Source organism: Octopus sinensis, linkage group LG16 (genome assembly GCF_006345805.1).
Source record: "Octopus sinensis linkage group LG16, ASM634580v1, whole genome shotgun sequence".
Lineage (NCBI taxonomy): Eukaryota > Metazoa > Mollusca > Cephalopoda > Octopoda > Octopodidae > Octopus > Octopus sinensis.
Genome location: NC_043012.1, coordinates 39,857,538 through 39,872,537, shown reverse-complemented (window position 1 = coordinate 39,872,537; position 15,000 = coordinate 39,857,538). Strand labels below are relative to the sequence as shown.

Here is a 15,000-nt window from a genome sequence, read left to right as displayed (position 1 = left end):
AGAGAGAGAGAGAGAGAGAGAAAGAGAGAGAGAACAAAATATAGAGAGGGGAAGAAGGGAGAGAGAAGCAAGAAGAAATGCTGCAAGTGAGAGGGAGAGAAAGAGACAGAGAGAGCGAGGAAGAGAAAATGAAACTAGAGAGAGGGGAAGAAGGGAGAGAGAGAGAGAGAGAGGCAAGAGGAAATGCTACAAGTGAGAGAGAGAGACAGAGAGAGAGAGGAGAGAGAGGAGGAGAGAGAAAACCAGACGTAGACAGAGAGAGAAAGAGAGAGAAGGAGAGAGAGTTGGGAGAGAGAGGAGGAGAGAGAAAACCAGACGTGGACAGAGAGAGAAAGAGAGAGAGAGAGAGATAGAGAGGGAGAAACTAAGCGTGGATGCGTGGCATTTTATGATCATTTAGATAACGAAGAGAAGAAAACGAAGAAAATTAGAAAAAAGACGCGAAGAAGTTTTCAAAGAGAATAAGAAAAAGTGCGAGGGAAGGAAAAGATGGAAATATTTAAAAATGGACGACGAATGAAGATTAAATTTACGTCCCTCGATAGAAAAAACATTCAGACTTAATTTCTCTCTCTTTCTCTCTCATACAAAAATGGTTGCACGGAAATAGAAGCATAAGAATCTCCGACGAAATGGATTCGTCTCACGCCTACAAGGAACCTTGAGTGGTGAGTTTATAATGCGTGATGGAACGTCAACTAAATATGAGTGGTTCTTTTGTTTGTCCCCTCATATATGCGTGTATGCATGTATGTATATTTATATATAATATATACATACATATATGTGTGCGAGAGTGTAAGCGTATTTGTGAACATATGTATATATATGATCGTAGTGTTTTACTCTTTATCTTTTATTAAACTTTTAATACTTTTGATATTTATATTTTAAAAAAATAGATAAATAAAAAATAAATAAATAAATAAATAAATTAATTAATTAATAAACAAAATAAATATAAAAATATACATATATATATATATATTTGTATATATATATTTAAAATTTATAAGTTTAAATTATTTTAATAATTTTTTAATTTTTAACTTTTAATTTTTAAATTAATTTTATGTATGGCTAATGGTTTTCACTGTTTGATCTCTAATTAATATAATATAATATAATATATTATACTAAAATTGGATTTAATCCTAAATCTAATTTTACCCTGTAAGTTTGGATTTATTCCCTATATTATTATATATATATATATATATATATATATATAACATAAGGGACTAAGCCATCTGAATATGGCTAGGGACAGGCAGGGTGGTGGGGGTACCCTGCCCTGTCCCTAGCCATATTCAGATGGCTTTAGTCCCTTATGTTATCGAGCAGTTACTGTCTATATCTCTTCTAGAGAATTATTATTGCTATATATATATATATATATATATATATATATATATATATTATATATATATATATATATATATACATATATATATATAGTGCTACATGAGCTCTGTCTGACGTGATCACATGTACTATGTAGTAATATTGCAAATCATTTGTATTCATATTCAAGATTATGTAAACCTTTGTGTTGAAACTATTGTAACGAAGGAGTAAATGCATAACTAACGACCATTATTGAATATATGTATGTGTGAGTGTGCAAATATATATTCTTTTATTCTTTTATTTGTTTCAGTCATTTACTCTTTAATCGAGAATATCGACCCCTGAACTTACTCTTTGTAAGCCTAGTACTTATTCTATCGGAGTCTTCTGCCGAACCGCAAAGTTACGGGGATGTAAACCCACCAGCATCAGTTGTCAAGCGATGTTGAGTGGGAAGACAAAAACAGACACAGAAACATATACATATATAAATATATATATATACAACGGTCTTCTTTGTGTCTACCAAATCCATTCACAAGGCTTTGGTCGGCCCGAGGGTATAGTAGAAGGCATTTGTTCAAGGTGCCACGCAGTAGGATTGAACACGGAACCATGTAGTTGGTAAGCATGCGACTTACCACACCGCCTCTCTATGTATGTATATATATATATTCGTACACTCTAGTGTATTTTGCGTGTATCGTTGAACATGCATTTATGCATGTAAACTTATATTCTTACATGCATATAGATGCATGTGTGTGTCAGCGTGTGCAAAGATGGAGTTTTAAAACGAAATTAACAGTTTAATTACCTGGTAAGGAATATAGAATTCTTCAGTAAGAATTTGGCGAAATGCCTCCAAGACTAACGAATTCCGACTTCCTGACCATTCCCTAGTCCTACAATAGAATGGGCAACTTCCCGATAAAAGGAATTTAGATTGAAAGTTTCCAGCTCTGTATGGAGAGAAAGCCAAGTGTTGACCACTTCTATCCATCTGTTCATCTGTCTGCCTGCCGTCTGCTTGTCCATCTGTCTGTGTCTGTCTGTCTGCCTGTCTATCTATTCTTACGCTATCTCAGTCTCGTATTATATATATATATATATATATGAGTAATCTGTATCTCGATTTAAACACCCCTACTTGCTCCTTGGGTTCCTTTAGCAGAATCCACTTTGCTGCCAGCATTCGGGACAGGTTTCAACATTTTAAGTAAACCTATTATCCTTCTCATCCACTAGTCTTGGAGGCCCTGCTAAGGGGCAAAGTCACTGACCTTCTCTCCGACTAAATGATACATAGTGTGCGCGTGCACACCCGTTTAGTGTGTCGACTGTCGGAATATCACAGCAGAATGAATAATATTCTTTGAATTAGTCGAGTGAGTCTTGTTTTCCTCTGAAATTTCACCAGCCAAATCAAACAGACATAACTTGTCTAATGAATGATGAAGCTGTGAGCAAACAAATGAAACTCCAGACTGCAAAGAGTCCGACTCGGCCAATATCCATAAATTGCTGTAAAAACCAGACTGGAAAAATCCTCTAATAAGCCACTAATCACTGGAAATACAACAGAAACTGGGCAACGGGGAGAGAAATTAACTTACTTTATCGGGTTTTGCTTGTTGGTCACTTATATTATTGTTATCATTTATTTTACTACTAATAATAATTCTCTTTTACTTGTTTCAGTCATTTGACAGCGGCCATGCTGGAGCACGGCCTTTAGTCGAGCAAATCGACCCCAGGACTTATTCTTTGTAAGCCTAGTACTTATTCTATAGGTTTCTTTTGCCGAATCGCTAAGTTACGGGGACGTAAATACACTAGCATCGGCTGTCAAGCGATGTTGGGGGCGGAGGGTCAAACACAGACACACAAACACACACACACACTCATACGCACATCCATATATACATATACATATATACGACGGGCTTCTTTCATATTCCGTCTACCAAATCCGCTCACAAGGCTTTGGTCGGCCCGAGGCTATAGTAGAAGACACTTGCCCAAGGTGTCACGCAGTGGGACTGAACCCGGAACCATGTAGTTGGTAAGCAAGCTACTTACTACACAGCCACTTAATAATGTCTATATAAATATTTTTTGAATATTCATTCATTTATGAAATATATACACTCATCACGGCAAGTTCACTCTACCCTTTTCACTTTTTTTCTATATTTTTTAAAGTCTTGCCGACGCAGAGCTTTAACAGTATTTCCTGATTATATATATAGCTTACTTACCAACCACATGGTTCCGGGATCAATCCCATTGCGTGGCACCTTGCGCAAGTGTGTTCTACTATAGCCTCGGGCCGACAAAAGCCGCGTGAGAGTATTTGGTTGACGGAAACTGAAAGAAGCCCGACGTATATATATATATATTATATATATATATATATATATTATATATATATATATATATATATGTGCGTGTGTGTGTGAGTGTGTGTTTGTGTACGTGTGTTGTGTGTCTGCGTTTGTTCCCCCACCATCGTTTGACGACCGATGCTGGTGTGTTCACGTTCGCGAAACTTAGCGGTTCAGCAAAGGAGGCCAATAGAATAAGTACTAAGCTTATAAAGATTAAGTCCTGGAGTCGATTTATTCGACTAAAGGTGGTAGACCAGCATGGCCACAATCAAATGACAAACAAGTAAAAGTATAAAAGATATATATATATATATATAATATATATATATATATATATATATAGTAAAAGTATAAAAGATATATATATATATATATAGTCACCATGATCGACTGCTAATTCCAAAGTGCTTCATTCTCTCTCTATTTATTTTATCGTGTTCCTTTCTGTTGAAGAGCGTAGGCTCGAAACGTAAAAGACTTTCTCACCTTCCTGAGCGTTAAACTAATACACCTGCTTGTTGTTTATACGCCTGTCTTCGTCTTTTGTTTCTTTCTCTCTCTCCCTCTCTCTCTCTTTAATATATATATATATATATATATATATAGGGAGAGAGAGAGAGAGTGAGAGAGAGAGGAGAGAGAGAGAGAGACAGAGGAATAAAGATAATTCAAATACAGTTGTTTTAGCAAACAAAATAAATATGCAAAATCGAGGTATATTTATTGAATCCGAGTAATGCGATCCGGATATTTGCACCTGAGTGTGGAAGATAGAAAATATCCAGTATTTAAACCTTATAACCTTATGTAAGGAGGGAAATACGGAAACTATTTTAATTCGTTGCTAGGCTTTGAGGGAATACTCCAGGAGGATGGATAAACGTAGATACCACACACATGCATATACATACACACACTGCACCACACACACACACACACACACATACACACACACACACACACTCACACACACACACACAGACACACACACAGACGTATGTATATAAAATATTTTCTATAAGCTGACGTTCGTATATGAAAGAAGTAGATGCCTACAGCTATAATAAAGTCATTCCAGCTAATAAAACTCGATATACAGACACGCTGATGTATGTACCGAGATCTCTTTCAATCATTTGTTAAAGCTAACATATATATAAATACATATATACATATTTTATTGACATTACATATACTTATAATATACAACTTCATTTCTTTACCTTTACTCACTCACACCAACACATACGAAGTGCCTGTACTTGTATCTGGCTGAGCATCAAATAGGGTTCAGCTTTTATACATAAAGTATTAAATAAACTATAGAAATATTTACAACAGTTACCCCCTTAATAGAAACATTGTCACAACTCCAATATCATATTTATCTTGTCCTGTACGGTTGCATTCATTATGCGAGCGCATATATATATGCATGCTTATTATTTTCCCATATATATTGTTATACATGTATGTATGTATGTATGCATGCATGTATGTATGTATGTATGTATGTATGTATGTATGTATGTATGTATGTATGTATGTATGTATGTATGTATGTATGTATGTATGTATGTATGTATGTATGTATGTATGTATGTATGTATGTATGTATGTCTACGCACATACATCCACACGGATATTTGTGTCTTCCCTTTCACATTATATAACTATAAATAACGACTGACTTTCACTTAATTCTATTATCAACACGATTATTGTGCACTTTAAGGGAACTTAAGTGCTTGATTTGATAAACTTTTGCAACACAGGAAAACCTATATGATTATACACATAAATATATACATATATATATATACAAATTTCTATAAATATTTACGTATGTCGTTTATACATATATTACATATTTTATTTTTATTTTTCTAGATTCAATTCCTGTTGTTAGCATTTACTTGTCTGTCACATTTGAAGATATTTTGATGCTATGGTTTCCTTTCCACAAATCGATAAGGTTTCAAAACAATTCAGTTTATTATATATATATACACACACACACGTACACACACGCTTATATACTCGTGATGTTGATGAATATGTAGACAATGAAGTGATACAGCTGATGGTGGCGGAGGTGGTGTCGCGAATAGCGGTTATAGTTGTGTATATCGTCAAGCTTATGCGAAGGTAATATTTGGATCCTCCAGATGTGTTTTCTATTTCTGTTGAAATAATGGCGAGATAGATTCGAAGATGGCTGGCTTTAGAATGTTTGTTTCGAAACCAGTCTCCTGTGTGGCTGAGGGTATTCTACAATGCGTATCTTTAATCTTTTACTTGTTTCAGTCATTAGACTGCGGCCATGCTGGGGCACCGCATTGAAGAAGTTTTAGTCAAATGAATCGACTCCAGTTCTTAGCTTGGTACCTATTCAATTCTTCTTTTTTGCCGAACCGCTAAGTTACGAGGACGATGCAAACACCCAAAGGAGGTTGTCAAGCGGTGATCACACACACAGTATATATATATGGAGGCGCAATGGCCCAGTGGTTAGGGCCGCGGACACGCGGTTGTAGATTCGCGGTTTCAATTCCCAGGTCGGGTGTTGTGAATGTTTATTGAGCGAAAACACCTAAAGCTCCACGAAGCTCCGGCAGAGGGTGGTGACGATCCCTGCTGTACTCTTTCGCCACAACTTTCTCTCACTCTTTCTTTTGTTGGACTGCTCGCTTAGCCAGCGGGGTGGCGTAATCTGAAGGCTAAAACAATGCGAAGCGCATTGTGACCAGTGATGGTAGCAACATCTGATAGCCTGGTTGGTCACGGTGATATATATATATATATATATATATATATATATATATATGTTATATATATAGGACTGGCTTTCCTTGGCTAAAGTAGAAGACACTTTCCCAAGATGCCACGCAGTGGGACTGAACATGTGGTTGGTGAGCAAGCTACTTACCACACAACAACGCCTCTATGTTTCGGTTTCTTCAACGTCTGCTTGTCCATGTTTCTTGTTGACTGTTCACTGGCTGCCATTTTGTGTTACTGGTGTTATTTATCAATCATTACCTAACATAACCTATTTCCAAAGGTGTTCCGGTCGTGGCTTATTCTGTGAGGAGACATGTTTTGCATAATGTGTCCTGTTTCTAAAGAGAACTGAGTGTCATTCGAGGCAGATTTGATGCTATTTCAAAAAGTTCTTTCAGATTTGATAAGCATTGCTTTTATACCTATGTGGTGGCTGTGTGAAGGCGCAATGGTCCAGTAGTTAGGGCAGCGGACTCAAGGGCATAGGATCGCGTTTTCGATTCTCAGAAGTGTTTATTGAGCAAAAACACTTAAAGCTCCACGAAGCTCTGGCAGGGAGTGGTGGCGAACCCTGTTGTACTCTTTCACCACAACTTTCTTTCACTCTTCTTCCTGTTTCTGTTGTACCTGTATTTCAAAGGGCCAGCCTTGTCACTCTCTGTGTCACGCTGAATCTTCCCGAGAACTACGTTAAGGGTACACGTGTCTGTGGAGTACTGAGCCACTTGCACGTTAATTTCACGAGCAGGCTGTCCCGTTGATTGGATCAACTGGAAGCCTCGTTGTCGCAACCGACGGAGTACCGTAATAGTAATGTGGCGGCTGAAGCTGTTCTGGTACTTTTGCTGATGATGATGCTAACGACAATGAATGTGATCTTCATAAAAATGTTGATAATACTATAGTATTTTACTTGCTTCAGTCATTTGACGGCGGCCATGCTGCAGCACCGCCTTTAGTCGAACAAATCGACCCCAGTGCTTATTCCTTGTAACCCTAGTCCTTATTCTATCGGTGTCTTTTGCCGAACCGCTAGGTTTCGGGACGGAAACACACCAACTTCGTTTCTCAAGCGATGGTGGGGGTGGGGGGACAAACACTTACACACACGCACACACATATATATACGACGAGATTCTTTCACTTTCCGTCCACCATATCCACTCACAAGGCTTTAGTCGGGCCGAGACTATAGTAGAAGACACTTGCCCAAGGTGCCACGCAGTGGGACCGAACCTGGAACAATGTGGTCGGGAAGTAAGCTTTTTGCCACACAACCGCCCTGTGCAATATATATATATAATATATAATTATATATATATATATATATACATAATACTTTTATTCACTCTATCCAAATCATTGGACTCCATATCAGATAATTTTGCACTATATAAAATATATTTCAATATAGTTTGTAACTACTACGTTGCAATTTTTGGGAAAGTGATACAATTCCGAAACGTTACGAAACGTATATTTCATTTGCTACTGGTCAGAATTATATATATATACGTGTGTGTGTGTGGGAGGTGTTTGTGTGTGTGTGTATGGGTACAGGACGTCACCAACTGTGTAACCAACATGAACTACGAAAACAAATGAGTTAAATACGCGAACAGTGAGAGACAAATATGGAAAATAGGGCAAGTAATACAAAGAACGTTCATTCATCAGTTGTCGGTTGTCTATTTACTCCTCATTTCGAGCATTCAACAGCAATATGAGTCTTCGAAGACAGTTGCTCCCATAACTTCTAAAATAAAATTTTGAATTAATGGGGTGTCAAAGTTGGGAACAAAAATAGGACAGTGGAGACATACAAAGAAGCCGAACGAAAACAAACATGGGGTCGTTAGACCAGAACGAGGGGAAAATAGTGAACGCTGGGAGAAATATTTTCTTTGAAAAGAGAAAAGATAGAAGAGAGTGATAGAAGACGTTCAGTCCATTGGACGTAGTGCAGGAAAAGATAGTCACGTGAAAAAAGAAAGATGGACGATGGACATGTGTGAGCAACGAGAAACAAAAAGAAAAGTGGGCGGGGAGAGAGAAAGATAGAAAACGGTGAAAGGAAGAAAAAAGAGAATGTCAATCCTTGAACTCTGGCCATTGTTTGGCATTGATTTTATGGTTTTCAGTGGAAGAATTCGATTACAGTATTCATTTTAAACTTATTCTACCGGTGTTTTTCAGTCGAACAACTATATTACCGATGGGCAGAACATACCAACGCTTACACATACACACACGCAGGTACACATACACACACGCAGGTACACATACACACACACGATGGACTTCAAAGCAGTTTGAGTCAATCAAATTCGCATCAAGGTATAGGCCAACAGGAGTTGAAGCAAAATATATTTCTACAAGGTTCTGCTAAGAAGAACTGAACACCCAGTCATAGAAACCATGTTTGTTTATATGCATTAAATACAAATCTATATATATGTATATATATATATATATATATATATATATATATATATATATATAATTGTGTGTGTGTGGACAACGGAACACACCCCACCCATATATATATAGTGAGAATTTACAAAAAAAAAGACGAAGACGTGTGTGTAAACAACAAACAGATGTATTAGTTTAACGTTCGTGAAGTGAGAAAGTCTTTTATGTTTCGAGCCTATGCTCTTCGACAGAAAGGAACACAGAAATAAACAGGGAGAGAAAATAGAGAAAGGTTCAGTGGCTAGCGATCTATTATGGTGAATATATAAATATGAACACCATACCTGGAACCATGCTAATTTGCATTGGATCGTGAACCTACATGTGTATCAGTATACATACACGTGCATGTGTGTGTGTACTTGTGTGTGCCAGTATTTGTGTGTGTGTGTATTCGTATACTTACACATATATTTTGTTGTATATATTTGGTACACCTAAGTACATGTGGAACTCGACTCTTTCACAGCACTCTGAACATTAATATACCAAGATTCTAATGAAACCTACAACTGCTTAATAATATCTATAAATATGTATGTGTATATGTATACGCATACACATTTATAGATGTGATATATATTTCTGTATACATACATATACATGCATGCAACACATACACACACATCTCTCTCTATATATAGATAGATATTTTACGATTGTTTGAATATCTACTCTCCAAGTGAATTATCCGTTTCATGCTGTGCATCCGGCACTCATCAGGAGCAAGGTATATAATAATAATAATAATAATAATAATAATAAAATAATAATAATAATAATAATAATAATGGAGATATATTTGATCCTAACGATGGTCGGATACACATTCCAACCCCCCCCCCCATCGACACAAATAAAGCATGATTCAACCATACAGCTAATATTCAAAGTAAAGTATATAAACTATACATTATAACAAGTATTGAGTGCATTGTTGAATAGTGGACTTCGTAGTTATATAATGGAGAAAGAACTTACAGTCAACCACTTACCTATTCATTATTCTATTTTCGTTTGCATAATCAATCTCATATATACATATACACGCATACATACATATATAGAAACACATACGTACATATACGTATGTATATTCATACATACAGATATATATATATATACACATATACATGCATATACGTATGCATACACCTACGTGTATATACGTATGTATATACATGCACGTAAGTATAGACATACACGTTTGAGTATACATACATATACATATATCTAACTATGTAAATATATATACATATACATATACATATACATATACATATATATATATATATATACATTTTTGTATGTATCTATGTATTTGTGCATGTATGCATGCATGCTCATATGCATATAATCTTTCAGAAATCTCCATGTGCCAAAAGGTGAAATGAAGTGTGTCTTTTAAAATATTTACCCAAAATAGATTCTTTAGATAGACACATTATGGTGCATGTCTTCATCTTTGTCATGTTTGGCTAAATTCAGCTCTAGCTAATGGCTTCCCAGTTGCAATTACACAAACGTATAATCAAAAGCTACACAAACACACCACACACACACACACCACACACACACCCCTCCCCTCCTCCCAGCAAGTACAAACATTCACATGCTTTTAAACATGTGAATGCTGGCAAATAAACGAACTTCTCTCTCTTTCTCTCCCTCAACTTATATATATATACATATAGACATACAAACATACATACACAGATATAATATATATATATATACATACACACAGACATATATATATATATACATACACACAGATGTAAATATATATGTACACCCACATACACATATATATATGCACACACACACACACACACACATATATATATATATATATATACACATACAGACAAATATGCACATACATATACACACGCATATACATATATACACGTATGCACATACATATATTATGTATATATATATATATATATATATATATATATATATATATATATATATATATGTACATACGTACACACACACATGTATGTGCGTATGTAAGTAATCGTGTGTGAATAGTGACATACGATATATGGATGCATGTGAACACACACATATACATACACATATATACATACATGCACAAAAGCCTATATGCTTACATAACCGTATCGATATATATATATGTATATTTATATGTAAATGTACTTAGGCGTATATCTGTATGCTTGGACTTATATATGTGTGTGCGTGTGTGTGTGTGTGTGTGTGTGTATACATCCACACATCACACCCACAGAAATAAAGTCACATATGGACATACTCTACCCCACTAAATACACACACACACACACACACACACACACACACACACACATATATATATATATATATATATATATATGCATATACATACAGGGTTCGGATGCGTGTGAGTGTGTAGGGTGTAAATCGTGAGCTACCCCGCCACAGCAACATCCGACTTCACTTCAGCGATTGCCAACTCATTCAACTGCAGACTAAAGCGCCATTACATGTTCATCTGGAAATCATTTTAATCTCAACCATTCAAACAGCAACTGCAATCAACACAAAGCATGCAAACATTCGGTCGTTATTTGCTCCTCTTTTGTTTTCTCGTTAACACTTTCTCACATACAAACACCGCTCTCTCACTCTCACTCTCTACTTACTCTCTCTCTCTACTTACTTTATATATATATATATATCTTTACGGGTGTGCATGTGCAGTTACATACCTATAGATAGGTATGTGTGTGTGTGGTGTGTGTGTGTGTGTGTGTGTGTGTGTGTGTACTAGTGTGCTTTTATGTGCGCATGCGAGTTTGTATATAGAAAGAAAAAATATATTGTCATTACAAGCCAAATTGGCAGATTCTTTCGAAACAAGAAAAAATACACACCAAAACACAAGGAACAGGTTTAATGTTGGTAGTTTGTTATAGTAGTAGTAGTAGTAGCAGCAGCACAGTAGTAGTATCAGTAGTAGTAGCAGACGTAGTAGTAGTAGTAGTTGTAGTAGTGACAAGGTTACAGTAGAAATGGCAGCAATAGTAGATATAAAACCGGCAATATAAACAGTAGTATTCGCTGAGGAAAGTTATGGTGTCTGTAGTAGGAGTTGTAGTTTTTGTAATTGTAGTAAAAATTTTAGTAGTAGCATCTGTCGTGCCACTCCGTCGGTTGCGACGACGAGCATTCCAGTTGATCCGATCAACAGAACAGCCTGCTCGTAAAATTAACCTGCGAGTGCCTGAGCTCTCCATAGACACGTATAACCCTTAACGTAATTCTCAGGGAGATTCAGCGTGACAGAGTGTGACAAGGCTGGCCCTTTGAAATAGAGGTACAACAGAAACAGGAATAAAGAAGGAGTGAAAGATGTAGTGAAAGAGTACATAGGGTTCGCCACCACTCTCTGTCAGAGCGTCGTGGAGCTTTAGGTGTTTTCGCTCAATAAACATTCGCATCGCCCGGTTTGGGAATCGAAACTGCGATCCTTCGACCGCGACTCCGCTGCCCTAACCATTGTGCCTCCACAGTAGCATCTGTTGTAGTAGTAGAAGCAGTAATAGTGCAAGTAGTTATAATTGTAATAGTAGTAACAGCACCAGTGGCAGAGTAGCGATATCTTTGCGAAAGTGTCATTTGCATACGAACATTATTCTAGTGTGTAGACTGACGGTATGAATGCTGAGAGTTGAGAAACTTGTCTAAACGGAAATCGAGTGTCAGGCATGTTTTACTAACATGCGCAAACACACATATACATAGGTTGAGAAAACACAGACACACACACAGACACAGACACACACACACACACACATATATTGAATAGTGGTACAACAATGCACGAATAGTTACTGGAAATGGCAGTCGATAATATACGACGCGACAGTAAAGCTTCACTATATATATATATATATATATATATATATATATATATATATATATATATATATATATTTATATATATATTAGCAAGATGTTTGCGGGTGGCAAACATAAAATTTGTATACATATTAATTTATTTATAGTTTATAAAAAAGCGGAGAAAAAACAAGAAAAAATAACAACGCGAAGACGTGAAACTTTTGGCTAAGATCAAAATGTAGTATCTGTTCTTAGCTTAATATCTGACATGGTCCTTATTAGGGGCCATCAATTTGAAACCGGTTTTTAGGACGAGGCGAAGAGTTAGGGACTAACTCCGTCTTTGCCACGGGTTGATCTGGTATTGCAGCCCTTCCCGGATTCGGCTCATATTAAAATGTATATGAATATAAGAATAACCGTTTGCATACACACACATACACACACACACACACACACACACACACCACAGATAGTTATGATGATGGAAGCACTCCGTCGGTTCCGACGACGAGGGTTCCGGTTGATCCGATCAACGGAACAGCCTGCTCGTGAAATTAACGTGTAAGTGGCTGAGCACTCCACAGACACGTGTACCCTTAACGTAGTTCTCGGGGATATTCAGCGTGACACAGAGAGTGACAAGGCCGGCCCTTTGAAATACAGGTACAACAGAAACAGGAAGAAAGAGTGAGAGAAAGTTGTGGTGAAAGAGTACAGCAGGGATCACCACCACTCTCTGTCGGAGCTCGTTGAGCTTTAGGTGTTTTCGCTCAATAAACACTCACAACGCCCGGTCTGGGAATCGAAACCGCGATCCTACGACCGCGAGTCCGCTGCCTTAACCACTGGGCCATTGCGCCTCCACACACAGATAGTTAACAGATAACATTAAACGAAATAGAATGGATAAACATGATTTCCGCCTGCATCCGATTCGTATAAATGCACAGAAAAAGCACGTGTGTATGCAAATCACACACAACCGTGTGTATATATGTGTCTGTGTATATACGTGATGATGTCCGTCCGTCTGTCTGTCTGTCTGTCTGTCTGTCACAATATGCTCTTCCTCTCTCTCACCTTTTCTCTCACTCATTCTGCTTCTGCCGCTGTTTCGGCCGCTTTTAACCCAGGCACTCACTCTTTCTTTGTTTACTTTTGTTGCTCATTATCTGGTGAGGGGGGGGGGAGGACGAGGAGGGTTGATATAATAAGAATGGACTTAATTAAAATACTGACTACAGCCTCAATGAGTTGTTATATGTGTACTATTGCACGCGCGCGCACACACACACATATACACGCAGACTTACATATGTTTAATGTATGGCGACTTCAAACAGGTACAAAATAGATTGAAGAAGTGAATATCGCTGGTTAAGTGGAATGATATTTCTTCACGGACGTGTATCAACGAAAGGCTGCTTCGAGTCTTTCATTCCCAGTCTTAAGTGTCGTGAGAGAGAGAGAGAGAGAGAGAAGGAGAGAGAGAGAGAGAAAGGGAGAGAGAGAGAGAGAGAGAGAGAGAGAGAGAGAGAGAGAGAGAGAGAGAGAGACATGCACACATACTGTCTCAAATAATGATAGCGTATTAAATGGTTAGCCTTTCTGTTTCTCTTATTTTCTTTTTCTGATGAAGGAATACAGTCCGAAACGTCAAGAGCATTTCGGTTCTCTTTTATTCAAGCATTGTTCCGTATCGTGGAAAGAGCAGTTTAATGGTGCTTGCTAGTTCTCAACCTGCCTGATTTCACAACGTAGCTGCGGCGTCATACATAAATAGCAAGTAATCATACACGGACACACATACATGTACGCACACAGACGCATATTTACAAATTATGCATACTCATAAATACACAGACGACACACACGCATATCTACACACATACGTACTCATACACATGCATACAACCACCGCAGAATCAATACTAAGGAAGCAAGAAATATATTACCAAAAGTACACGTTTCTTTTGCCCTCTTTCTCCCTATGTATGTATTTGTTTATGTGCTTGTCTATATGTGCGCGTCAGCCTGGGTATCTCACTCTCTCTCTCTCTCTTCTCTCTCTCTCTCACTCTCTCTCCCTCTCTCTCTCACTGATCATACGGTTATGCCAGTGTTTAACGAAGACAAAGACACA

General features: G+C 37.3%; 1 protein-coding gene and 1 pseudogene across 2 annotated transcripts in view; one reads left to right on the top strand and one right to left on the bottom strand.

The window, feature by feature from the left end:
- The window catches only part of LOC115220514, a 627,919-nt gene that overhangs the window by 332,474 nt on the left and 280,445 nt on the right, over window positions 1-15,000 (bottom strand). The window lies entirely within an intron of this gene.
- LOC115220636 lies at window positions 13,071-13,250 on the top strand (annotated as a pseudogene).